Raw genomic sequence first — 27,683 nt, 5'->3', positions numbered from 1 at the left:
AAGTGCACTAGCCATACATGTTGTTCACATACCAAATATCCAAAAGCAACCAAATAACAGCGCATCCATACATGTCAAGTTCACATACTTGAGAACCATACAACCATGTCGAATTTAGAAGTTTTTCTTCACATACCTACTCACCCAAACAGATTTGCTGGTTTGGGAAAGTGTCATGAAGGCTTTTGCGATCTTCGAATTGTCAACAAGATGAGCATAGTAGTAGGCTAGTTGTTCTTCATCAAAAGCTTCCAACTTGCAGACCTAGCTCATCCCAAAGTTCATCAGGTATAGCATCATCATCCCCGGACTTCACAAGAGCATCAACCACAAGTTTGAACCCATAGTTGAGAGTGGTAACAAGTGGATCTTCAAGAACTTTCACTACCTTCGCCTTCTTTTTTGGTGGTCCTTTGGGGTGTTTGGACTCGCCAACATTGGGTGATGTGTTCACCTCACCATTGTCTTCATCGTCCGCATCAATAGAAAGTTGATCGTTCCCAGACCTAGCATTTATCCCAGTAGCCACGGTTGTCCCAAAAATGGTCTCCATGGCATGATAGTGTTCAATTGAGGTATTTAGGAAAGGGGCATCAGCTTTGTGTGTCTACAAAAAACGTGCAACTAATTAGCATAGTGTAGGCAGAAAATAGCATGATATGTGCCATAGGATTAGAAGCTTACCATGCAATGACCTGCATAGTGTTCTTCACTAAGCCTAATTGTGCAAGTATCTTCACCCCATAGAGCTCCACTTAAATTTTTCAAGCTGACTACCCTTCCCCAAATCTTCTTCGCTAAGCCTAATTATGAAGAACACAACAAGCTATAACAATGTCAACTTGCACCGGGAAAGAGAAGAAATGCTTGGCATCATCTAAAATTTTGAAACGCCTCTTGAGAGATCCAAAAGACCTCTCTACCGTCACCCGTAGAGATGAATGCCTAAGGTTGAACAACTCCATCTCATTTTGGACTGGCTTGTTGCCCCACTCATTTAAATGGTACCGCACACCACGAAAAGGTGGTAAGAACCCAGGCTTTGCTCCATAACGAGCATCAACTAGGTAGAACTTTCCTAAAAAAATGAAATAGTAATTGGTGACAATGGTTCTTGTAATGCAATAACAAATGGACAATTTTCTTACGCAACTTCTTACCAGGCGGTACTTGTAAGCCTCTCTCACGCGTTAATGCATCAGCTAAAACAGTAACATCATGTGCTGACCCTTCCCAACCAGCCAACACATATGTGAAGCGTAGATCAAAATCTACTGCTGCCATCACATTTTGAGTGGTGAAGGCCTTCCTACCCCGAAAAGCATGCTCCACATCTTTGGTAACACCTGCTCGCACATGTGTACCATCGATAGCTCCAATATAATCCTATATAATAAAAAGTATTAAATGGCATATCATATATCCTAGATAGCTAACGAATAGTTTCTGAATTTACCTTAAAATATGGGTCAAATCGATGATTTCTTGCAATTTTTGTGGGGGTCTCCAGTGATGGTGGCCTTATATAATCATTACGAAGCTCGCCTATGGCATGAAGAGCCTTTCTAAAATATATGCTTGTTGTGCCATATGATCTACAAAAGTTGGCTGAAATAATCCTATTCCAAAGGTTATGCCCAATTGTATGCAAAAACATCGCTAATTGTTGCTCCACGCTAAGATGTGGGCTATCTTCTAGCAACTTGCGATGCCTAAGTATGTCACACAAGTGAAAGAATGGAGCTCTTTCAAACTTAACATATTTTCACACAACACATCACTTTGCCAAAAAAATTGGTTCAGATAATCAAATCTGTTTCGATCTCTTTCATGCATTGGGCCATATGTAACACGTGGCCTTCTCTTCCTTACTAAATCTCGAACAATAACTGCTATTGCAACTAGTGTGACACAAATAGCAGCTCCCCTAACCATCCTTTTTCTTTTGTTCATCTTCTTCGCCATCTACAATAAATTACACATCACCACATATTGCAAAGATGCAATGGACAGCAGCAATTTTACACAAATATGTATTGAAGAACAACAAGAGAGTACTGCTCAGGAGAGGAGGAGAAGTCGGTCGTCGTACCTTCAGGAGAGGAGGAGGAGCCGGTCTTCTATCCTGCAAATCAAGAAAAATGAGATGCATCAGATCCGATCTACAGAAGATGAGAACGAGGGAGGGAGGAAGAGGGTCGGCGGTGCAGTAGGAAGGGAGGTAGCCGGCCGGCGGTGCAGCAGCGAGGGAGGGAAAGGAACGACAGCGCAGCACGGCGGAGCAGCACTTCGAGGTTGACGGCGGCGCGACAGAGGGAGGGAGGGAGGAAGAGGGCCGGCGGCGCAGGGAATGCAGGGAGGAAGAGGGCCGACGGCGCAGGGAAGAAGGGAGGAAGATGCCGGCGGTGCAGGGAAGGGAGGGAGAGGCAGGCGGCGCACCCTGTGCTGCTGTGCAGGATGAGAGGAAGGAGGAGCCGGTCGATGGAGGAGAATGGTTCCGCGTGATCCCGTGAATTTGGTGGTATTGGCACATTCCGGATCTGGATGGAATATTCCCAAAAGTGGAATGAGTGGGTTCTGTTCTGGTTGCTAAACCAAACGCTGGAACGAGGCATAGGAACGGGTTCGACCCGTGACATTCCAGTCCATGACATCAACCAAACACATGTTGGGGAACGTCGCATGGGAAACAAAAATTTTCCTACGCGCACGAAGACCTATCATGGTGATGTCCATCTACGAGAGGGGATGAGTGATCTACGTACCCTTGTAGATCGTACAGCAGAAGCGTTAGTGAACGCGGTTGATGTAGTGGAACGTCCTCACGTCCCTCGATCCGCCCCGCGAATAATCCCGCGATCAGTCCCACGATCTAGTACCGAACGGACGGCACCTCCGCGTTCAGCACACTTACAGCTCGACGATGATCTCGGCCTTCTTGATCCAGCAAGAGAGACAAAGAGGTAGAAGAGTTCTCCGGCAGCGTGACGGTGCTCCGGAGGTTGGTGATGACCTTGTCTCAGCAGGGCTCCGCCCGAGCTCCGCAGAAACGCGATCTAGAGGAAAAACCGTGGAGGTATGTGGTCGGGCTGCCGTGGAAAAGTCGTCTCAAATCAGCCCCAATACCTCCGTATTTATAGGTGGGAGGGAGGGGACCTTGCCTTGGGGCTCAAGGAGCCCCAAGGGGGTCGGCCGAGTCCAAGGGGGGAAGGCTCCCCCCCCAAACCGAGTTGGACTTGGTTTGGTGGGTGGGAGTCCTTCCCTTCCTTCCCACCTCCCTTTTTTTTCTTTCTCTTTGATTTTCCTTTGTATGGCGCATAGGGCCCTTTTGGGCTGTCCCACCAGCCCACTAAGGGCTGGTGCGCCACCCTTATGGCCTATGGGCTTCCCCGGGATGGGTTGCCCCCCCCCCCCCGGTGAACTCCCGGAACCCATTCGTCATTCCCGGTAACTCCGAAAACCTTCCGGTAATCAAATGAGGTCATCCTATATATCAATCTTCGTTTCCGGACCATTTTGGAAACCCTCGTGACGTCCGTGATCTCATCCGGGACTCCGAACAACATTCGGTAACCAACCATATAACTCAAATACGCATAAAACAACGTCGAACCTTAAGTGTGCAGACCCTGCGGGTTCAAGAACCATGTAGACATGACCCGAGAGACTCCTCGGTCAATATCCAATAGCGGGACCTGGATGCCCATATTGGATCCTTCATATTCTACGAAGATCTTATCGTTTGAACCTCAGTGCCAAGGATTCATATAATCCCGTATATCATTCCCTTTGTCCTTCGGTATGTTACTTGCCCGAGATTCGATCGTCAGTATCCGCATACCTATTTCAATCTCGTTTACCGGCAAGTCTCTTTACTCGTTCCGTAATACAAGATCCCGCAACTTACACTAAGTCACATTGCTTGCAAGGCTTGTGTGTGATGTTGTATTACCGAGTGGGCCCCGAGATACCTCTCCGTCACACAGAGTGACAAATCCCAGTCTTGATCCATACTAACTCAACTAACACCTTCGGAGATACATGTAGAGCATCTTTATAGTCACCCAGTTACGTTGCGACGTTTGATACACACAAAGCATTCCTCTGGTGTCAGTGAGTTATATGATCTCATGGTCATAGGAATAAATACTTGACACGCAGAAAACAGTAGCAATAAAATGACACGATCAACATGCTACGTCTATTAGTTTGGGTCTAGTCCATCACGTGATTCTCCTAATGACGTGATCCAGTTATCAAGCAACAACACCTTGTTCATAATCAGAAGACACTGACTATCTTTGATCAACTGGCTAGCCAACTAGAGGCTTGCTAGGGATGGTGTTTTGTCTATGTATCCACACATGTAAATGAGTCTTCATTCAATACAATTATAGCATGGATAATAAACGATTATCTTGATACAAGAATTATAATAATAACTATATTTATTATTGCCTCTAGGGCATAATTCCAACAGTCTCCCACTTGCACTAGAGTCAATAATCCAGCCCTCACATCATCATGTGAATTACATTGTAATAAATCTAACACCCATACAGTTCTGGTGTTGATCATGTTTTGGCCGTGGAAGAGGTTTAGTCAACGGTCTGCTACGTTCAGATCCGTGTGCACTTTGCATATATTTACGTCCTCTCCCTCGACGTAGTCGCGGATGAGGTTGAAGCGTCGTTTGATGTGTCTGGTTTTCTTGTGAAACCGCGGTTCCTTTGCTAAGGCAATGGCACCCGTGTTGTCACAGAACAAGGTTATTGGATTCAGTGCGCTTGGCACCACTCCAAGATCCGTCATGAATTGCTTCATCCAGACACCCTCCTTAGCCGCCTCCGAGGCAGCCATGTACTCTGCTTCACATGTAGAATCTGCTACGACGCTTTGCTTGGAACTGCACCAGCTTACCGCACCCCCATTAAGAATAAATACGTATCCGGTTTGCGACTTAGAGTCGTCCGGATCTGTGTCAAAGCTTGCATCGACGTAACCTTTTACGGCGAGCTCTTCGTCACCTCCATACACGAGAAACATCTCCTTAGTCCTTTTCAGGTACTTCAGGATATTCTTGACCGCTGTCCAATGATCCACTCCTGGATTACTCTAGAACCTACCTGCCATACTTATGGCCAGGCTAACATCCGGTCTAGTGCACAGCATTGCATACATGATAGAACCTATAGCTGAAGCATAGGGGACGGAGCGCATATGCTCTCTATCTTCATCAGTTGCTGGGCACTGAGTCTTACTCAATCTCGTACCTTGTAAAACTGGCAAGAACCCTTTCTTGGACTGTTCCATTTTGAACCTCTTCAAAACTTTATCAAGGTATGTGCTTTGTGAAAGTCCTATCAGGCGTTTTGATCTATCCCTATAGATCTTAATGCCTAGAATGTAAGCAGCTTCTCCTAGGTCCTTCATAGAGAAACTCTTATTCAAGTAATCCTTTATGCTCTCCAAAAACTCCACGTTGTTACCAATCAGCAATATGTCATCCACATATAATATTAGAAACGCCACAGAGCTCCCACTCACTTTCTTGTAAATACAAGATTCTCCAACCACTTGTATAAACCCAAATGCTTTGATCACCTCATCAAAACGTTTGTTCCAACTCCGAGATGCTTGCACCAGTCCATAAATGGATCGCTGGAGCTTGCACACCTTGTTAGCATTCTTAGGATCGACAAAACCTTCGGGTTGTATCATATACAACTCTTCCTTAAGGAAACCGTTAAGGAACGCCGTTTTGACATCCATCTGCCAGATTTCATAATCGAAAAATGCAGCTATTGCCAACATGATTCTGACGGACTTAAGCATCGCTACGGGTGAGAATGTCTCATCGTAGTCAACTCCTTGAACTTGTGAAAAACCCTTTGCCACAAGTCGAGCTTTATAAACGGTCACATTGCCGTCAGCGTCCGTCTTCCTCTTAAAGATCCATTTTTTCTAAATAGCCTTGCGGCCCTCAGGTAGTACCTCCAAAGTCCACACTTTGTTCTCATACATGGATCCTATCTCGGACTTCATGGCTTCTAGCCATTTGTTGGAATCTGGGCCCACCATTGCTTCTTCATAATTTGCAGGTTCATTGTTGTCTAACAACATGATTGATAAGACGGGATTACCGTACCACTCTGGAGCAGCACGTGGTCTCGTCGACCTGCGTGGTTCAACAGAAACTTGAAGCGGAGTTTCATGATCATCATCATTAACTTCCTCCTCAACCGGCGTCGCAACGACAGAGGTTTCCCCTTGCCCTGCGCCACCATCCAGAGGGATGAGAGGTTCGACAACCTCATCAAGTTCTATCTTCCTCCCACTCAATTCTCTCGAGAGAAACTCCTTCTCGAGAAAAGCTCCGTTTTTAGCAACAAACACTTTGCCCTCGGATTTGAGATAGAAGGTGTACCCAACTGTCTCTTTTGGGTAACCTATGAAGACGCACCTTTCCGCTTTGGGTTCCAGCTTTTCAGGCTGAAGCTTTTTGACATAAGCATCACATCCCCAAACTTTAAGAAATGACAACTTTGGCTTTTTGCCATACCACAGTTCGTATGGTGTCGTCTCAACGGATTTTGATGGTGCCCTATTTAAAGTGAATGCAGCTGTTTCTAATGCATAACCCCAAAATGATAACGGCAAATCGGTAAGAGACATCATAGATCGCACCATCTCTAGTAGAGTACGATTACGACGTTCGGACACACCATTACGCTGTGGTGTTCCAGGCGGTGTTAACTGTGAAACAATTCCACATTGTCTTAAGTGAGTACCAAACTCGAAACTCAGATATTCACCCCCACGATCAGACCGTAGGAACTTGATCTTCTTGTTACGATGATTTTCCACTTCACTCTGAAATTGCTTGAACTTTTCAAATGTTTCAGACTTGTGCTTCATAAAATAGACATAATCATATCTACTCAAATCGTCAGTGAAGGTGAGAAAATAACGATATCCGCCGTGTGCCTCCACGCTCATCGGACCACACACATCGGTATGTATGATTTCCAACAAGTCACTTGCACGCTCCATTGTTCCGGAGAATGGAGTCTTAGTCATCTTGCCCATGAGGCATGGTTCGCACGTGTCAAGTGAATCAAAGTCAAGTGACTCCAAAAGTCCATCAGCATGGAGTTTCTTCATGCGCTTTACACCAATATGACCTAAGCGGCAGTGCCACAAAAATATGGCGTTATCATTGTTAACTCTAACTCTTTTGGTCTCAATGTTATGTATATGCGTATCGCTATCAAGATTCAGTATGAACAATCCTCTCACATTAGGTGCATGACCATAAAAGATGTTACTCATAGAAATAGAACAACCATTATTCTCTGACTTAAAAGAGTAACCGTCTCGCAATAAACAAGATCCAGATATAATGTTCATGCTCAACGCAGGCACTAAATAACAATGATTTAAGTTCATCACTAATTCTGATGGTAACTGAAGTGAAACTGTGCCGACGGCGATTGCATCAACCTTGGAACCATTTCCTACGCGCATCATCACTTCATCTTTCGCCAGCCTTCGTCTATTCTGTAGTTCCTGTTTCGAGTTGCAAATATGAGCAACAGAACCGGTATCGAATACCCAGGCACTACTACGAGAGCCGGTTAAGTACACATCAATAACATGTATATCAAATATACCTGATTTTTCTTTGGTCGCCTTCTTATCTGCCAGATACTTGGGGCAATTGCGCTTCCAGTGACCCATACCCTTGCAATAGTAACACTCCGTTTCAGGCTTAGGTCCAGCTTTGGGTTTCTTCGGCGGATTGGCAACAAGCTTGCCGCTCTTTTTCGAATTACCCTTTTTGCCTTTGCCGTTTCTCTTGAAACTAGTGGTCTTATTCACCATCAACACTTGATGCTCTTTACGGAGTTCCGACTCTGCGACTTTCAGCATCGCAAACAACTCGCCGGGAGACTTGTTCATCCCTTGCATGTTGTAGTTCAACACAAAGCTTTTATAGCTTGGCGGCAGTGATTGAAGGATTCTGTCAGTGATAGCCTCTTGCGGGAGTTCAATCCCCAGCTCAGCTAGACGGTTTGAGTACCCAGACATTTTGAGCACATGTTCACTGACAGACGAGTTTTCCTCCATCTTGCAAGCATAGTCGGGGAGACACAATTTCGTCTTGAAATTTTAGTGAGAGATCACCTCATAATGCTACCGTCGTTCTAAGCAAAATAAGGTGCATAAAAGCATTAACATCACATGCAATTCATAAGTGACATGATATGGCCATCATCACGTGCTTCTTGATCTCCATCACCAAAGCACCGGCACGATCTTCTTGTCACCGGCGCCACACCATGATCTCCATCAACGTGTTGCCATCGGGGTTGTCGTGCTACTCATGCTATTACTACTAAAGCTACATCCTAGCAAAATAGTAAACGCATCTGCAAGCACAAACGTTAGTATAAAGACAACCCTATGGCTCCTGCCGGTTGCCGTACCATCGACGTGCAAGTCGATATTTTCTATTACAACATGATCATCTCATACATCCAATATTTCACATCACATCGTTGGCCATATCACATCACAAGCATACCCTGCAAAAACAAGTTAGACGTCCTCTAATTTTGTTGTTGCATGTTTTACGTGGTGACCATGGGTATCTAGTAGGATCGCATCTTACTTACGCAAACACCACAACGGAGATATATGAGTTGCTATTTAACCTCATCCAAGGACCTCCTCGGTCAAATCCGATTCAACTAAAGTTGGAGAAACCGACACTTGCCAGTCATCTTTGAGCAACAGGGTTACTCGTAGCGATGAAACCAGTCTCTCGTAAGCGTACGAGTAATGTCGGTCCAAGCCGCTTCAATCCAACAATACCGCGGAATCAAGAAAAGACTAAGGAGGGCAGCAAAGCGCACATCACCGCCCATAAAAACTTTTGTGTTCTACTCGAGAAGACATCTACGCATGAACCTAGCTCATGATGCCACTGTTGGGGAACATCGCATGGGAAACAAAAATTTTCCTACGCGCACGAAGACCTATCATGGTGATGTCCATCTACGAGAGGGGATGAGTGATCTACGTAACCTTGTAGATCATACAGCAGAAGCGTTAGTGAACGCGGTTGATATAGTGGAACGTCCTCACGTCCCTCGATCCGCCCCGCGAACAATCCCGCGATCAGTCCCACGATCTAGTACCGAACGGACGGCACCTCCGCGTTCAGCACACGTACAAATCGACGATGATCTCGGCCTTCTTGATCCAGCAAGAGCGACGGAGAGGTAGAAGAGTTCTCCGGCAGCGGGAGGGTGCTCCGGAGGTTGGTGATGACCTTGTCTCAGCAGGGCTCCGCCCGAGCTCCGCAGAAACGCGATCTAGAGGAAAAACCGTGGAGGTATGTGGTCGGGCTGCCGTGGAAAAGTCGTCTCAAATCAGCCCCAATACCTCCGTATATATAGGTGGGAGGGAGGGGACCTTGCCTTGCGGCTCAAGGAGCCCCAAGGGGGTCGGCCGAGTCCAAGGGGGGAAGGCTCCCCCCCCCAACCGAGTTGGACTTGGTTTGGTGGGTGGGAGTCCTTCCCTTCCTTCCCACCTCCCTTTTTTTTCTTTCTCTTTGATTTTCCTTTGTATGGCGCATAGGGCCCTTTTGGGCTGTCCCACCAGCCCACTAAGGGCTGGTGCGCCACCCTTATGGCCTATGGGCTTCCCCGGGGTGGGTTCCCCCCCCCCCCCCTGGTGAACTCCCGGAACCCATTCGTCATTCCCGGTACATTCCCGGTAACTCCGAAAACCTTCCGGTAATCAAATGAGGTCATCCTATATATCAATCTTCGTTTCCGGACCATTCTGGAAACCCTCGTGACGTCCGTGATCTCATCCGGGACTCCGAACAACATTCGGTAACCAACCATATAACTCAAATACGCATAAAACAACGTCGAACCTTAAGTGTGCAGACCCTGCGGGTTCGATAACCATGTAGACATGACCCGAGAGACTCCTTGTTCAATATCCAATGGCGGGACCTGGATGCCCATATTGGATCCCACATATTCTACGAAGATCTTATCGTTTGAAACTCAGTGCCAAGGATTCATACAATCCCGTATATCATTCCCTTTGTCCTTCGGTATGTTACTTGCCCCAGATTCGATCGTCAGTATTCGCATACCTATTTCAATCTCGTTTATCGGCAAGTCTCTTTACTCGTTCCGTAATACAAGATCCCGCAACTTACACTAAGTCACATTGCTTGCAAGGCTTGTGTGTGATGTTGTATTACCGAGTGGGCCCCGGGATACCTCTCTGTCACACGGAGTGACAAATCCCAGTCTTGATCCATACTAACTCAACTAACACCTTCGGAGATACCTGTAGAGCATCTTTATAGTCACCCAGTTACGTTGCGACATTTGATACACACAAAGCATTCCTCTGGTGTCAGTGAGTTATATGATCTCATGGTCATAGGAATAAATACTTGACACGCAGAAAACAGTAGCAATAGAATGACACGATCAACATGCTACGTCTATTAGTTTGGGTCTAGTCCATCACGTGATTCTCCTAATGACGTGATCCAGTTATCAAGCAACAACACCTTGTTCATAATCAGAAGACACTGACTATCTTTGATCAACTGGCTAGCCAACTAGAGGCTTGCTAGGGATGGTGTTTTGTCTATGTATCCACACATGTAAATGAGTCTTCATTCAATACAATTATAGCATGGATAATAAACGATTATCTTGATACAGGAATTATAATAATAACTATATTTATTATTGCCTCTAGGGCATAATTCCAACAACACACCCTTAGCAAATACATTTTTTCTCATTTATCACTGCATTGCCCCCTCTAAAATTCGATCTTGGGTTTGCCCGTGAGTCATCCTATAATTTTCCCATCGTTAAGCACATAACTGAAAATATATTGTCATTTCCCGAACACTAAAATGGTATATGAGTGATTTAGTGATTGCTTCAATAGGTATACAAATGTTGAAACAGTCCATGTACTCCTTAGGATGATCTTAAGAAGCTATCCTAACTATGACATAAGAAAACTATCCTAATAGTCAATACTAGTCATCAACACGTGCATCTGCATGGGCTAACATTTTTTGTATATGTTTCATATTGTTAGTTGGGAATAACTACTATGATGATTTAACAATGTTAACTCTTATCTACAGATCACTAATCTTTATGATCCGCCGGCAAATAAATTGTGATAGTGAGGGCCATGTTTACAAAAAACTCCCGACAATTCATATCATCTACTTCAAAGGTGTCCTCTCCGACGCCGAGAAGAATGATGCCTGAATGTACGAAATTGTGGCAGCTATGACCTTAGAGCATCTATAACTGGACCTCTCATACCCGTCTCACTAACCGGCCACAAAGTTTTGACCCAGACGGGCGTCTCAAACCGGTCTCAAACGCCCGGGCTAACCAACACCCCTCATATCCAGCCCAAATATGAGGCGGATATGGAGGCGTGCTGGCATGTTCATCCACGCCCGCTGTCGTGGGTATAAGCCTGACAGTAGATGTGTAGGGTACGAATGAGATGGGCAGAGTCCTAGCTACGGCGAGGTTGTATGAGTTCAGGCCCCTCTACGGTGGAGGTAATAGCCCTACGTCTCAGTGCTCTTGGAGCTGGTTACCGAGTGTAATATGGAGTACAATGTTTTTCTAACCCTTTTACCAGTGGGGGAGGGCGGCTTATATAGAGTGCGCTGCCCTCCACAACGGTTCTGATTCAAGGGTGGAGTAGTGGCGATTGAATGCATGCGTTACAGGTAACGTATGCTGTAAATGCTAGTTAATGCACCCGGAAACGTACGGCAGTTTCCCTCCAGGGAGGTTACGACGAACCGAGTGTATCCAGTCGGTAGGTCTGGTGTCCTCCGAGTCTTAGTCTCTGACTGGATAATTCTGGGCCTGTTACCGACTGGATGATGGGGGCACCTTAATACAGTCGGGCATGCTTAAGGTCCCGTCCCTTGCGTGGGGTAGTCCTTGGGTAGGACCTGTAGGACAGGCCTATGACCCTACCCTAGGACTATGACCCCATCATTAGTCCCCGAATGGATTGGGGTTGAAACGTCAAAGCAGTGCTCGATGCTCAGATCCGACTGGATTAGGTTCGGCTTAGGCGTTGCTTGCCTCTATCCATTCTATCTCTCTTGGCCGACGATCCGAGTGAATGTGCTCTGCAAAACGGACTATCGGGAACCGAGTGCCTTCGCGGCATCTTTTGACACGACCGGTCAACTGACAGCGGCGGATTTTCCGGGATCTCAAATTTCAGGTTCCGCGCGCTTAGCGAGGGCGACGTCAGCGCGCTCGAGTAGCGCCTAACTCCTCGATCCTCGCGCCTTCAACTCTTCCGCCGATATCGCCGTGGCTGGTTGGGCGGATAAGATTTTGGGCCCGCTCGCCAGCGACCCAGTCGGTGCTCTTTTTAACTCCGACCGACGAGACCTTTCGGTTACGCTCGCCGAATCCTCTGCTCTCGCTTGTTCCGCCTTCCTCGCCACCTCTTGCGCTCATACACCTTTGTCTTCCCATCCTTCTCGGAAGTTCGCCATCGCCGCCATGACCAAGGGCCAGACCAGCAAGATGGAGGCAAGGAAGAAGAAGGGCAAGGCGGCGGCTGCTCAGCGGCGGCAGCGGCCATTGCCAGCGGGATGGATCCAGGGGGACTTTCTCCCCTCCACAGTGACGCAGGGGGACCTGTTGGAGCTGGTTGAGCACGGCCAGCTCGTGCATAAATCTTGGAGGTTGCCAGCGGACGACGAGATTGAGCCGGCGCCGCGGGAGGGGGAGCGCGTCTTGCTTTCACCGAGGTTTCTCTCTGCCCCCTCACCCTTTCTTCAAGGGCATCATGAATCATTTTGGTGCTCAACTCCATCACTTCCCTCCAAATGCTATCGCCCACCTTTCTGCTTTCATTGTTCTGTGCGAATGCTTTATCGGTTGCCCCCCTCATTGGGGTTTGTTCAAACATATCTTCTCCGCCCGCTCTCAAACCATTAAACGTCTCAGTCAGTCGGATGACAAGACGCATCTCCTCCAGCTCTGCGGGGGTTTAGGGTTTTAGAAAAAGAGTCGGAGTAGCTACCCTGCTCTCCAGCTGAACGAGTCGGTTAGGAACTGGCAGTCGACGTGGTTCTACTGCCAGGACATAGCCTGTCCGAACGCGTCGACTGGGCTACCTCCATTTAGTCTGGATCGCCCTGCTCCACTCAAACAACTCGCCCTCTCGAAAGCCGAGAGGAATGACATCCAGCCTTTGGTTGAGGCACTCGCGGATGTTGTCCGGAGGGGGTCACCGGTGTTGACCTGTTGGAAGTCTTCATCGGTCGACGGATCCAGCCTCTTCAAGCTCGCCACCATGCTATGTGGCTCTACACGGGGCCCGAGGACTCCACTCGGACCGTCGCGGTGGGCATACTCGAGGAGAAGGTGACCTCGATAGTGCTCCAAATCACGGGACCTTGCGAGAACCCTAAAGGAGCTCGCCGAGTGGTGCCTTACAGCGCGGACAACCCGCCACCGAATCAGGTGAGTAGCATTAACCGAATATATCGAACTGTTTTGATTTCAGTCGTTCACTTATATCCTTGTGTGATGCTTAATGTTTCTGACTGAATCTCATGTAGGAATGGACCAACTGGTCCTCCCCTGTCTCGAACGAGGATCCGGAGGAGGAGGAGGAAGAAGGTAGCCAGGAGGGGAGCGTGGATAGCGCTGAATATGTCTCCGACGGCAGGGAGTCGGAGGAGGAGGACAGCGAGGAGGAGGAAGAAGACGAAGAGTGTGACTCTCCACCTCCACCGCCGGAACAGCGGAGTAAGCGTCGACACGAGCCCGTCGTCCCTTCGGCTCCCCCCGCGTTGTCGAGTGCTCTACCTACTGCTCCGGCGGCCCCGAGTGCTCGAGGCACGAAGAGGTCCAGGGACGTCTCCGCCGAACCTGCAGGCCAATCTCCCAGGGCACCCAAACCGAGTGGGCCTAAACCTCGGAGGGCTCTGCCGCGCATGAGGGTTGCCATCCCCGTCACATCCACGTAAGCGAATCTAACTCTCGGCTTTTTATGTTATCCGAGTGAACTCCCGCTTTACAAGTCGAATGGGCTTCACTCGACAGGGTCGCCACTTCCACAACCTCTCCGGTCCGCCAAGGGGATGACCCCGTGGACACAGACAACGTCGTCTCGTCCCAGCCGGGTATGTTGTAGGAGTCAGGTGTTTCATTCATGTTGACTGTACTATCTTTTTCTTTTTCTGAATCATCATGCTATTCGGCTTATCAGGGGTGATTCACCCGGACGAAGACGGGCAGGGGAGAGCTGACCCAGCCGCGGAGCCTGTTGTGGAGCCTATCCTTGAGGCTGCTCCTCCTGCTGCTGCCCCTACCGCCGACGCTCCACCGACTGAAATGCCTCCACCGACCGAACCAGTGCCGGTGGGTGACGAACTGACTGGGGCGAACCTTGGGATGCCCCAGGATCTTCCCACGGTTCCCGGTTCGTCGAATGTTGAGTTCAGCATTCGGTGTGTCCCAGAGGAGCAGGTGGGAGCGGTCAAGGGAGCCATGATCCAAGCGGAGCTGATGACCGGGGAGGCCAAAAAGGCTTATGACTCCATTGCGGCTTTGTACCAGCGGAGCTTGGAGCTGCGCGACGACATCCGAGTAAGTAGTCTAGTAAGTACTTACTTTTCTTTTGTAACCCACTGGGTGTTGTCGTAGTATGTTGTTTGAAATGGGTTCACTCCGAGTGAACCCAGTGGGTGTAGTCCCCGAGACTTCTGTCGAGTGCTTGCACTGACAGTTGTCTTTATAATTTTGGTCTTTATTTTTGTCATGTCCGTAGACAAGATTTCTGAGTGCAAGTACTTACTGCAGTCGGAGTACTCTTGCTGTAAGAGCTCCCTAGAGTAAACTGTCCACAGGTGGAGTAGCTTTAGCCTCGGGGGCATAGGTGAAAATGTGCACCTCAGTAGGGCAGACCTGCTTGAGGTGCATGCCAGTGGGGTCACTCTTAGTGAACCCACTGGGTGTAGTCCTCGAGACCGCTGTCGACTGCTTGCATCGGCAGGGGTCTGAAGAACATAGTTTGTATTGAGAATGTTGCTGATACCCCTTTGTTTCGTTTTGTAGAAAACGTGTGAGATGGGGAGCGCTTATGAAGCCTTGAGGGCTGAGAAGAACCACTATGCTGGTGAACTAGAAGCCGCAACGCTCGCCATGACTGGCATGAAGAACGCGCTGGAAGTTCGAGAGAAATCCTTGGAGGAAGCGCTGGAGGCAAACAGGGCGTTGGTGGCGGAGGTGGAGAGGCTGAAAAAACAAAGGACCGAAGCGTACGATCAAATGACTGCTTGGAACAAATGATGGACAGCTCAGGAGAAGTATGTGAACGACTGGGCTGTCCAGATGATGAGTCGTCTGGCTGGTAAGTCTGATGATTTTTCGAGTGGTTGTATCTTGTGACGAACACTCGGTTTGTAATTTCTATTTGCTCGTTTGTTGCAGATTTTTGTGGTGACGCCGAAGCTGAAGCAGCGGCCGTGGAACGATCCATTAAGGACAATGTACCACTCAGCGAGGACGCCAACCGTAATCTACTCCATGCTTATATCCGCGTAGGCAAAGTGGGTCCGTTCATCAACCGACTGAGAGAAATCTTCGGTCGCATTGAGAAGGAGCTTTGGCCGGAGGAGGAGTCGCGGGAGAAGATGGAGACTCTGTTGGGGCGACTGGGGGAGATTCCGGCCCGAGTGCAATCTTGGAAGAAATCGGCAGCACGTTGCGGTGCTGATGTGGCGCTATCCTTGGTCCGAGTCCATTGCAAAGAAGTGCGGGAAGATAAGCTGAAAGCCTTGAAAGTTGCCAACACGAAGAAGCTTCAATTCGAAGACTTCATGGAGACATTCTTGGAGACTGCGACCCGCATTGCTGATGGAATCGACCTGGATACTTTTGTGGAACCCTCCAGTCCTGACGCGGGCCCAGTTGAGTCATGATCGAACTTTATCCTCGGTATGCCGAGTGTTTACCTGTACGATATTCTGGCCACTTCTGTTGGCAGTCATACTTTTGGATCGGTGCGGGTAAGCTTGATCCGCACCGAGTCTGTTATCGTGTCTAGACTGTTGGAGTGACAACGAAAACACTTATTATTTTGCTTGAATGCTGTTTGGAGTTGAACACTAAATGTGTACTCGTAAAATATTAGGACTTAGGTGATACGTGATCGCAGCTAAGTCCCCGAGTGTGACGCAAAGTGCACACTCGGAGGTAGTTAATACTTAGGCGACGCAGGGTCGTAGCTAAGTCCCCGAGTGTGACGCAAAGTGCACACTCGAAGGAAGGTAATACTTAGGCAATGCTTGATCGCAGCTAAGTCTCCGAGTGTGTCGCAAAGTGCACACTCGGAGAAAGTTCGGAGGAAGTTAATACTTAGGCGATGCGGGATCGCAGCTAAGTCCCCGAGTGTGACGCAAAGTGCACACTCGGAGGAAGTTAATACTTAGGCGATGCGGGATTGCAGCTAAGTCCCTGAGTGTGACGCAAAGTGCACACTCGGAGGAAGTTAATACTTAGGCAATGCGGGATCGCAGCTAAGTCCCCGAGTGTGACGCAAAGTGCACACTCGGAGGAAATTAATACTTAGGCGATGCGGGATCGCAGCTAAGTCCCCGAGTGTGATGCAAAGTGCACACTCAGAGGAAATTAATACTTAGGCGATGCGGGATCGCAGCTAAGTCCCCGAGTGTGACGCAAAGTGCACACTCGGAGGAAGTTAATACTTAGGCGATGCGGGATCGCAGCTAAGTCCCCGAGTGTGACGCAAAGTGCACACTCGGAGGAAGTTAATACTTAGGCGATGCGGGATCGCAGCTAAGTCCCCGAGTGTGACGCAAAGTGCACACTCGGAGGAAGTTAATACTTAGGCGATGCGGGATCGCAGCTAAGTCCCTGAGTGTGACGCAAAGTGCACACCCGGAGGAAGTTAATACTTAGGCGATGCGGGATCGCAGCTAAGTCCCCGAGTGTGACGCAAAGTGCACACTCGGAGGAAGTTAATACTTAGGCGATGCGGGATCGCAGCTAAGTCCCCGAGTGTGACGCAAAGTGCACACTGGGAGGAAGTTAATACTTAGGCGATGCGGGATCGCAGCTAAGTCCCCGAGTGTGACGCAAAGTGCACACTCGGAGGAAGTTAATACTTAGGCGATGCGGGATTGCAGCTAAGTCCCCGAGTGTGAGGCGAAGTGCACACTCGAAGGAAGTGAATACTTAGGCGATGCGGGATCGCAGCTAAGTCCCCGAGTGTGACGCCAAGTGCACACTCAGAGGAAATTAATAATTAGGCGATGCGGGATCGCAGCTAAGTCCCCGAGTGTGACGCAAAGTGCACACTCGGAGGAAATTAATACTTAGGCGATGCGGGATCGCAGCTAAGTCCCCGAGTGTGACGCAAAGTGCACACTCGTAGGAAGTTAATACTTAGGCGATGCGGGATCGCAGCTAAGTCCCCGAGTGTGACGCAAAGTGCACACTCGGAGGAAGTTAATACTTAGGCGATGCGGGATCGCAGCTAAGTCCCTGAGTGTGACGCAAAGTGCACACTCGGAGGAAGTTAATACTTAGGCGATGCGGGATCGCAGCTAAGTCCCCGAGTGTGATGCAAAGTGCACACTCGGAGGAACTTAATACTTGGGCGATGCGGGATCGCAGCTAAGTCCCCGAGTGTGACGCAAAGTGCACACTCGGAGGAAGTTAATACTTAGGCGATGCGGGATCGCAGCTAAGTCCCCGAGTGTGACGCAAAGTGCACACTCGGAGGAAGTTAATACTTAGGCGATGCGGGATCGCAGCTAAGTCCCCGAGTGTGACGCGAAGTGCACACTCGGAGGAAGTGAATACTTAGGCGATGCGGGATCGCAGCTAAGTCCCCGAGTGTGACGCAAAGTGCACACTCGGAGGAAGTTAATACTTAGGCGATGCGGGATCGCAGCTAAGTTTTTTTTTTGTGACCATAGTCTGCAACCACGGAAGAACTCTGAATCTGTAAAAGAAACTGAATCTGTTGTATATTATTTCTCCAAAACTTGTTCGTCACACTGCTTCAGTCGGCGATCATGTATAAAAACGCTTGAGGAGGTCTCCGTTCCACGCGCGGGGTTTGTCGGTCTCCTTCTGAATGTTGTAGAGTCTGTATGCTCCGTTGTTCAGCACCTTTGAAATGATGAAAGGACCTTCCCAGGCCGGAGCCAACTTGTGTGGTCTCTGCTGATCCACTCGGAGCACCAAATCGCCAGCCTGGAACGTGCGGCTTCTGACATGTCGTGCATGAAAACGTCGCAGATCTTGCTGATAAATTGTTGAGCAAGTAAGTGCCATTTCGCGCTCCTCCTCTAGAAGATCGACTCCATCTTGCCTTGCTTGTTCTGCTTCAGCTTCGGAGAAGAGTTCGACTCGCGGGGCATTGTGAAGCAGGTCACTCGGAAGGACCGCTTCTGCTCCATAGACGAGGAAGAACGGTGATCGCCCCGTTGATCTGTTCGGAGTGGTGCAGAGACCCCAAAGTACTGAAGGTAACTCGGTTACCCACGCACGAGCAGCATGTCCTATCTCTCGCAAGAGTCGAGGCTTCAAACCTTGAAGGATAAGTCCATTTGCATGCTCAGCTTGTCCGTTGGATTGTGGATGTGCTACGGAAGCAAAATCCACTCGGATACCTTGACTCGCGCAGAAACCTTTGAATCTGTCTGAGTCGAAGTTTGTCCCATTGTCCGTGATTATGTTGTGAGGCACTCCAATCTGGAGATGATGTCTCTGACAAACTTCACGGCTATGGAGGCGTCGAGTTTCTTGATGGGCTTAGCTTCTATCCACTTTGTAAACTTGTCGACTGCCACCAACAGATGTGTGTAACCTCCTTGGCCTGTCTTGAATGGACCGACTGTGTTTAATCCCCAAACTGCAAACGGCCACACAAGCAGGATTGTCTTAAGTGCAGATGTTGGCTTGTGGGACTGGTTGGAGTAGAACTGACAGCCTTCGCATCGATCGACCATAGCTTTGGCCATTTTGTTAGCCTGCAGCCAGAAGAATCCAGCCCTGAACGCCTTGGCGACGATTGCTCTTGAAGAAGCATGATGGCCGCAGGTTCCCGAGTGGATATCCTCTAGGATCAACTGCCCTTCCTCTGGGGAAATGCAACGTTGGAGAACGCCTGAAACACTCTCCTTATACAATTGACCGTCAATGACGGTAAACGCCTTCGACCTGCGGACTATTTGTCGGGCTTGGACTTCGTCTTCTGGAAGCTCTTGCCTTAGGATATATGCCATAATCGGCGCAGTCCACTCGGGGATAATTACCAGAATCTCTGTGACCAGATCAACCATAGCAGGCACATCGACTTCAGTCGGGTCTGTTGTGCTCTTGGGTTGCACTGGCTCTTCCGTGAAGGGATCTTCTTTGACTGAAGGAAGATGAAGGTGCTCGAGGCAGACATCACTCGGGACGGGTCTCCGAGTGGATCCGAGCTTAGCCAATTCGTCCGCCGCTTGGTTCTTCAGCCTTGGAACATGATGAAGTTCTAGACCTTCAAACTTCTTCTCCAGCTTCCTGACTGCATTGCAGTAGGTTGTCATAGTGGGGTTCCTTACGTCCCACTCTTTCATAACTTGGTTGACCACCAAGTCTGAATTGCCGTAGACCATCAGGCGACGGACGCCGAGTGAGATGGCCATGCGCAATCCGTAGAGAAGAGCTTCATACTCTGCCTCATTGTTAGAGGAATCAAAGTGAATCTGAAGCACATACTTGAGCTTGTCACCCCTTGGTGATACGATCACAACGCCAGCACCGGATCCATTCAACATCTTAGACCCATCGAAGAACATTGTCCAATGAGCCGAGTAGATGTGAGTCGGTTGCTGTTGTTCTACCCATTCTGCTATAAAGTCAGCCAGGGCTTGAGACTTAATAGCTTTCTTGGCCTCGAACTTGATGTCACAGTACAACATCTCCATCGCCCACTTCGCCACTCGGCCTGACGCGTCTCGATTGTGGAGAATTTCCGACAAAGGAGAATCAGAAACGACAGATACCGAGTGGTCTTGGAAATAATGGGCAACCTTCTTCGCAGTCAAATAGATCCCATAGATAAGCTTTTGATAATGGGGATACCTCTGCTTGGAAGGTGTCAGGACTTCGGAGACGTAGTACACTGGCCCTGAACTTTGTATGCTTTGCCTTCTTCTTCTCGCTCGACTGTAAGAACAGTACTGACGACTTGATTTGTAGCCGCGATATACAGAAGAAGGGGCTCTTTACTGAGCGGAGCAGTAAGAACCGGCTGGGTGGAGAGTAGGACTTTGAGGTCGTCGAGCGCAATTTGGGCTTCGTCTGTCCACTCGAAGGTATCTGATTTCTTCATGAGTCGGTACAGAGGAAGTGCTTTTTCGCCGAGTCGATTGATGAACCTGCTCAAAGCTGCTAAGCAACCTGTGAGTCGTTGAACATCGTGTATTCTGACCGGCCTCTCCATTCGGACGATGGTCCCGATCTTTTCGGGGTTAACATCGATCCCTCGTTCGGAAACGAAGAAACCAAGTAACTTTCCGCTGGGAACACCGAATGAACACTTGGCAGGATTTAGCTTGATATCGTACCTACGAAGGTTGGTGAATGTTTCTGCCAAGTCAGTCAGTAGGTCGGAACCTTTGCGAGACTTGACTACGATATCATCCATGTATGCCTCCACATTGCGACCGATCTGGTCGAGGAGACATTTTTGGATCATGCGCATAAAGCTAGCTCCTGCATTCTTCAGACCGAAAGGCATGGTGATGTAGCAGAAGCACCCAAACGGGGTGATGAAAGCTGTTTTCAACTCGTCGGGACCATACAGACGGATCTGATGATAACCCGAGTAAGCATCAAGAAATGATAAACGCTCGCACCCCGCAGTCGAATCGACAATTTGATCTATGCGGGGGAGCGGAAAATGGTCTTTCGGGCAGACCTTATTGAGGTGCTTGAAGTCAATGCACATTCGGAGTGACTTGTCCTTCTTGGGTACCATGACTACATTGGCGAGCCACTCGGAGTGGTGAACCTCGCGAATGAAACTTGCAGCTAGCAGCTTAGCCACCTCTTCTCCGATTGCCTTCCTTTTGTGCGCGGCGGACCGACGCAGGCGCTCTCGGACGGGCCGAGCAGCGGGATCCACATGCAGTCGGTGCTCAGCCAACTCCCTAGGTACACCCGGCATGTCAGATGGCTTCCATGCGAAGATGTCCCAGTTCTCACGGAGGAATTGGGTGAGCTCGGCTTCCTATTTGGGATCCAAGGTGGTGGAGATGTTCGTCGGGGCGGCAGACTCGTCCGTCGGGTGGATGCTAACCTTCTTAGTCTCCCCTGCCGACTGGAACGCGGACTCAGAAGCTGGCTTCTTCGAGCGCATTAAGTCAGCGGGGTCGACTGTCTTCTTGTACTCTTCGAGCTCGAGTACAGCCATCTGATGGTCGGAGATCCTCGACCCCTCCTGCAGACACTCCTCGGCTCGCTGGCGGTTGCCGGTGATGGTGATAACGCCTTTTGGACCGGGCATTTTCAACTTCAAGTACACATAGCACGGTCGTGCCATGAAACTCACATATGCCGGGCGGCCCAGAATTGCATGGTAAGCGCTCTGGAAGTCCACCACCTCGAATATGAGCTTCTCCTTGCGAAAGTTCTTGTCGGAGCCGAAGATGACCTCCAACGCGATCTGGCCGAGTGACTTGGCCTTCCGCCCTGGGACGACTCCGTGGAACTGCATATTGCTCTCGCTGAGTCTGGACATCGGAATGCCCATCCCCTTGAGAGTGTCAGCATACATAATATTCAACCCGCTGCCGCCGTCCATTAGGACTTTGCGCAGTCGGACCCCTTCCACCACCGGGTCGACGACTAGAGCCTGCCTTCCTGGAGTGGGGACATGTGTTGGATGATCCGACTGATCGAAGGTAATCGCAGTCTGAGACCATTTGAGAAACTTAGGGGCAGTCGGAACGGCCATGTTGACTTCTCTGTTTACTAGCTTCAGTCCACTCTTGCTTTCGACGTCAGCGAAGATCATGAGGGTTGCATGGACTTGGGGGAACGGATCCTCCTTGTCCTCCTCATCCTGTTCAGGATTCTGCTCACTCGGCTGCCCTTCGCTGAAACCCTGGATCCGGAGGCGGCACTGTCGAGTGGTGTGCTTTGCGTATATGGGGTTACCTTCCTCATCCATCTTCGTATGGATTGGACAAGGCTGGTCCAGTATGGGATTGTTGAAAGGCTTTTTCTTGGGGGTGAACTGCGCTTTCCCTTTGCCCTTGAATTTGGCGCTGGTTACAGCTGCAGCTTCTGCTTGCGGTGTGGGAGGAACCTTCGGTTTCTGCTTCCGAGTGTTACCTCCGTCGGTATCGCCGACTGTCTTGTGTTTACCGCTCCGGATGCGGTCCTCTTCTTCGCCATTTGCGTAGCGAGTTGCTATCTCCATCATCTTGCTCATGGAGATGTCGCCGGTTCGACCAAACTTCAAGTACAACTCCCTGTACCGCACGCCTGCCTTGAAGGCGCAGACTGCTTGATGCTCGGTGACGTTCTCCACCGTGTGGTAAAGAGTCGTCCATCGCTGGATGAAGTCGCGCAAGGGTTCATTCGGCTATTGGACACAGTGCTGAAGCTCCACAAGACCTGCAGGGCGCTTGCACGTTCCTTCGAAGGTTCTGATGAACACTCGGGCTAGATCTGCCCAACTGTAAATGCTTGAGGGGGCCAACTGGTTCAGCCAGGCTCGGGCCGAGCCGTCCAGCATCCGAGGGAGGTGCTTCATAGCGACATGGTCGTCTCCTCCTCCGATCTGGACCGCCACTCGGTGGTCGTCTAGCCATGTTTCGGGCTTGGACTCTCCTGAGAATTTACCGATTCCCGCAGCCAATCGGAAATTGGGCGGGATATCAGCCGAGCGGATGGCTCGACTAAAACACTCGGGGCCAGATACGATGGCCTTGCTTCCACTTGGACGGTCCATATCACGGCCATCGCGGTGGGCTCGACCCCTGTCAACTCTTCGCTGGGCGATTCGGCCCCTTGCGTCGGGTCTTGGGTCGTAGGTGTCGCCGACTGAATGCCGATCATCATGATGCCGGGACCCGTAGGGCCCACCCCGCGGAGGGGTGCGTGAGCGACGGCGATACTGATGAGATCCAGGGCTGTGAACCGATCTATGCCTGTTTGCATGGACGGAACTATTGTGGATCCGATTGTGTGACTGGGAGACTGCAGAATTCTGCTGTTGCGCCGTGCGCAACAGGGCTCGGATTTGTTCGATTCCCCTTCCTGCCTCTGAATCAGTCGGCTGGAGGGAATCGGCAATCTGGGCAGCCGCGGCCAGGTTGAGGAGAGGTGTGCGGAACACCTCCACGTTGCTCCGCCGAGTGTGTCGGCTGGCAGAACGACGAGGCGGACGACGCGCACCGGATGCTTCGCCAACTTCACCTCGGTCGGCTTGACGAGGATCTTCATGGGAGTTGGCCATATGTACTTCTGCTGCAGGCCCACGACCCACGTACTCGGTAGGAAGCTCAGTCGGAACCGAGTCCGAGCACTGGGAGTGTGGGGCGACAACAACATACTCCAGGACTGCCACCTGAGAGGAGGCGAACTGGCGCGCTCGGGCATGCTGCACCCAACGTTGTAGACGCGGACTGCGAGATCGCCTGCTGCGGCGCGTGACGAAGGTGCAAGCCGGCAACGGAGCCGATTGTTGGAGAAGAAGAACGCCGCGAGCGCCGGCACGAAAGTGCGTGGCCCCGTGACGGGGAAGCACCTTGACGTCAAGGGGTGCCTCCCGAAGCCACGCCGAATCGTCGACGACAAAGGAGAGAGCATCGAAGAGGATCTGGTGACCCATGCTCGAAACTCCGCCGGACGACATGATGAAAGGAAGTAGTCGCAAACTCGCCGGAAGTCGCTTAGACGCCTGCCCCACGGTGGGCGCCAACTGTCGTGGGTATAAGCCTGACAGTAGATGTGTAGGGTACGAATGAGATGGGCAGAGTCCTAGCTACGGCGAGGTTGTATGAGTTCAGGCCCCTCTACGGTGGAGGTAATAGCCCTACGTCTCAGTGCTCTTGGAGCTGGTTACCGAGTGTAATATGGAGTACAATGTTTTTCTAACCCTTTTACCAGTGGGGGAGGGCGGCTTATATAGAGTGCGCTGCCCTCCACAACGGTTCTGATTCAAGGGTGGAGTAGTGGCGATTGAATGCATGCGTTACAGGTAACTTATGCTGTAAATGCTAGTTAATGCACCCGGAAACGTACGACATTTTCCCTCCAGGGAGGTTACGACGAACCGAGTGTATCCAGTCGGTAGGTATGGTGTCCTCCGAGTCTTAGTCTCTGACTGGATAATTCTGGGCCTGTTACCGACCGGATGATGGGGGCACCTTAATACAGTCGGGCATGCTTAAGGTCCCGTCCCTTGCGTGGGGTAGTCCTTAGGTAGGACCTGTAGGACAGGCCTATGACCCTACCCTAGGACTATGACCCCATCACCCGCCACGTTAACCTGGCGATGGGGTCTCGCGCAGACACGTCCATCGAATGTAGAGGTCCGACGGACGCCTCGTCCGTCGCTGTGGTGTGAACGTCTCGTGACAACACTCTAGCTCGCTACCCAAGGCAAAATCTGGCTATTTAAGCCGTCTGCCTTCCCGCAGCCCTAGCACATCCACCTCCTCCTTGTATGCACCGTCACCTGATCCTGTTCATCTCCTCTCCCACGCTCTTTGGCAATGCCATGGAGCCCCACTGCCGCCACTTTCTAACGTTGGAGCGGCGTCGGCTGCAGCTCCTTGAGCAGGTCCGGGCAAGGCACAAAGCCCGGACCGCCGTGGGGATACCTCCGGGTGTAGAGGATCCAAAGGAGGAGGAGGAGCCAGAGATTAAGGAGGAGGAGGAGAAGCCGGAGACGGAGGAAGACGAGGAGTATGCTGGTGACGCGAACCTGCGCGAGGAGCAGCATGCCATCCTCAACTCCATCCGCTGAGAGTCGGCTGCGGAGGCCAGACGTCGTCGACGGCAGGAGATGGAGGCGGCGCAGGCATAGATGATCACCGACCAGGATGAGCTTGAGGAGGAGGACGAGGAGCCGGAGCTCTCCCACGCGCCCGATGCCGACGTAATGGACATCTCCCATGACGAAAACTAGGGTAACTAGACAATTCCCCGAGCATTGTTGCGGGGACTGTTGGCAATATGTTTATATGCTACTTGCTTACGTGTAATGTGAATATTATTAATTAACAATATGAGCATGAAAATACAAATATATGATATTTATTATACTTTATTAGTTTAGAGTGGGGCGTTTTGGAGGACGAGCTCCATGAAGCTCGTTTTTTGAAAAATTGAAAAATCATATTTTTAAGATTAAAAAAATTATGAAAAAATCATACACCTTCGTATGGATGTGTTTTACATGTGTATAAAATCTGACAATGAAACACATTATGGTGCGAGCTACACAAAAAAAGACAAATTCCTCCATTTTTTTGGTGAACAGTGAATGTACTGTTCTCCCTTTCAAAAAAACATGACTTTGTCTTTTTTGTGTAGCTCTAGCCGCAATGTATTTCATCGGCAGATTTCACACACATGTATTATACATCCGTATGAACGTGGGTGATTTTTTTCAGTTTTTTAAAAACTTAAAAATATGATTTTTGAATTAAAAAAAAAACGATCTCCATGGAGCTCATCCTCCAAATAGCGTTTCCGGTTAGTTTATTGCTACAAAATAGTTTGGAAACATAAGTAGTATAATGTGAGTTTTGAAATTCCTTGAAGTTCTCCACACGGGTGTCTTCTTCACCGAGGAAAAATTAGACATGAGTAGTGAGGATGACTCTTTCCCCGCCGTTGTTGCAACAACTTTGTTAAAATTTATATAAGAAGATGCTAAATCTAATAAAAAATAATAAAAGAAAGTGTCTAAAAATAGAATAAAAACTTTTGAATTACAGTAAATTAATGTTATTTCAAACAAAAATATGAAGAATGACTAACATGAATATATGATGTGGCAGCATTACATGCATATACTAATGAAAAATAATTATAATTTATAAGTTAAATGCATGACTCGTTTATGTGGCAAATTTTGCATGCCTTAGTGGATGAGAAAACTTAAATACATTACACAGTGGGGTGTTAAGATGGACACTCTACATGTTAAGATAATTGTGACCAATTTTTTAAAAATGTAAGATGTAAGATACGTAGTGCGTAAGATTTTTTATATTTTACACGTTTTGTATGGATCTAAGGGATCTAATATGAAAAATTCAGATGTAAACAAACAGATTTAAGAATTGATCGGTTAATTAGTACCCGTAAACGCACCCAAACGTGTCCGCAAACATATGATGAACCAGATTTACAAACCGCGACGGTAGATGCTCCTGCATCTCAACGGGGATAAGTCCTCGAGGATGGTTTTCTGACTGCCAACGATATCGAGCGACGTCCTCCCGACGGATGGTTCTGATTACATTTATGTTCCACGTGGCAGCCCTTGCCGTGCACTGCGCGCAGGCTCGTGTTCCACGCATTGTCAACGAAATCAATCTGATCGAGAAGATTACGATTACGTACGTGTTAATGCGTGCGTTGTGATGGCAGATCCCTTTTTTATGGAGTACGTACGTACGTACGTACTTGTATGTGCAGTTTAGTGCTTGCATGAGACATGCACGCATGGAGCGCGAGCTATTAGACTACTCGGGACCAGTACACCAGTGCATGTGATTACGTGTAACGTGTCGATCCACGTCGTCGTCCTCATCCACGGAAGCAGCACCCCAGCGGACACGTCGCGTGCATTTGTATGTGGCATCTGACCCGATCCTTGCGGACTCTGAGAAACGTTGTGCTCCGCGTCCATGCATTTTATGTGATCGAGATCTTTTATTTTATCCTTTTCTTTTCACGAGAGCACCCACTATGATGTTAGATGTGGTTTTGATAATCGCGTGCGCGTGACATGCATGCATGGGTATGGAGAGCAGTGCATGCACTCACATGGAATTGGCAGTGGCATCTCGCGTCGGATATCCTCCTCTCTTTTTTGCAATACAACTGTACAAGAAACTCCCTCGCAAAAAAAAAATATATATATATACGAGAAGCTAGCTATGTTCTTATATTTTAGCTCATCCATCAATAAAAGAGATGACCAAAAGCAGAAGAAAACTCAGTTTTGTTACGAATGTTGCAGTCGCAACAAGACCTTGTTTGAAACCATTCAAATTATATAATTCAGTTTTTATAATCTATTATGTCTTCAAACATGATAAATCATTGTGTAGATTATAAAAATTAGATGGACAGATTATTAAAAACTCATAATTTACTATGCCCCAGCTAAAATCAAATTATGAATTGCTAATGACCGATTATCATTGTAAAGTTGGAGATGATTAAATTTCTGTCACCGTCATCCTTCTTTTTTTTTTAAAAAGACAGACAGGTCATTATGCAATGTAAAACCTAAATTACAGTTTATATAATCTGACACCTAAATTATTTATAAAAACCAGATTATAT

General features: G+C 49.0%; 1 pseudogene; it reads right to left on the bottom strand.

Moving 5' to 3' along the window:
• Positions 1-114: 114 nt before the first annotated feature.
• LOC123401335 lies at positions 115-25,275 on the bottom strand (annotated as a pseudogene).
• Positions 25,276-27,683: the final 2,408 nt, after the last annotated feature.

This window comes from Hordeum vulgare, chromosome 1H (assembly GCF_904849725.1).
Source record: "Hordeum vulgare subsp. vulgare chromosome 1H, MorexV3_pseudomolecules_assembly, whole genome shotgun sequence".
Lineage (NCBI taxonomy): Eukaryota > Viridiplantae > Streptophyta > Magnoliopsida > Poales > Poaceae > Hordeum > Hordeum vulgare.
This window is presented reverse-complemented; position numbering and strand designations above follow the sequence as displayed.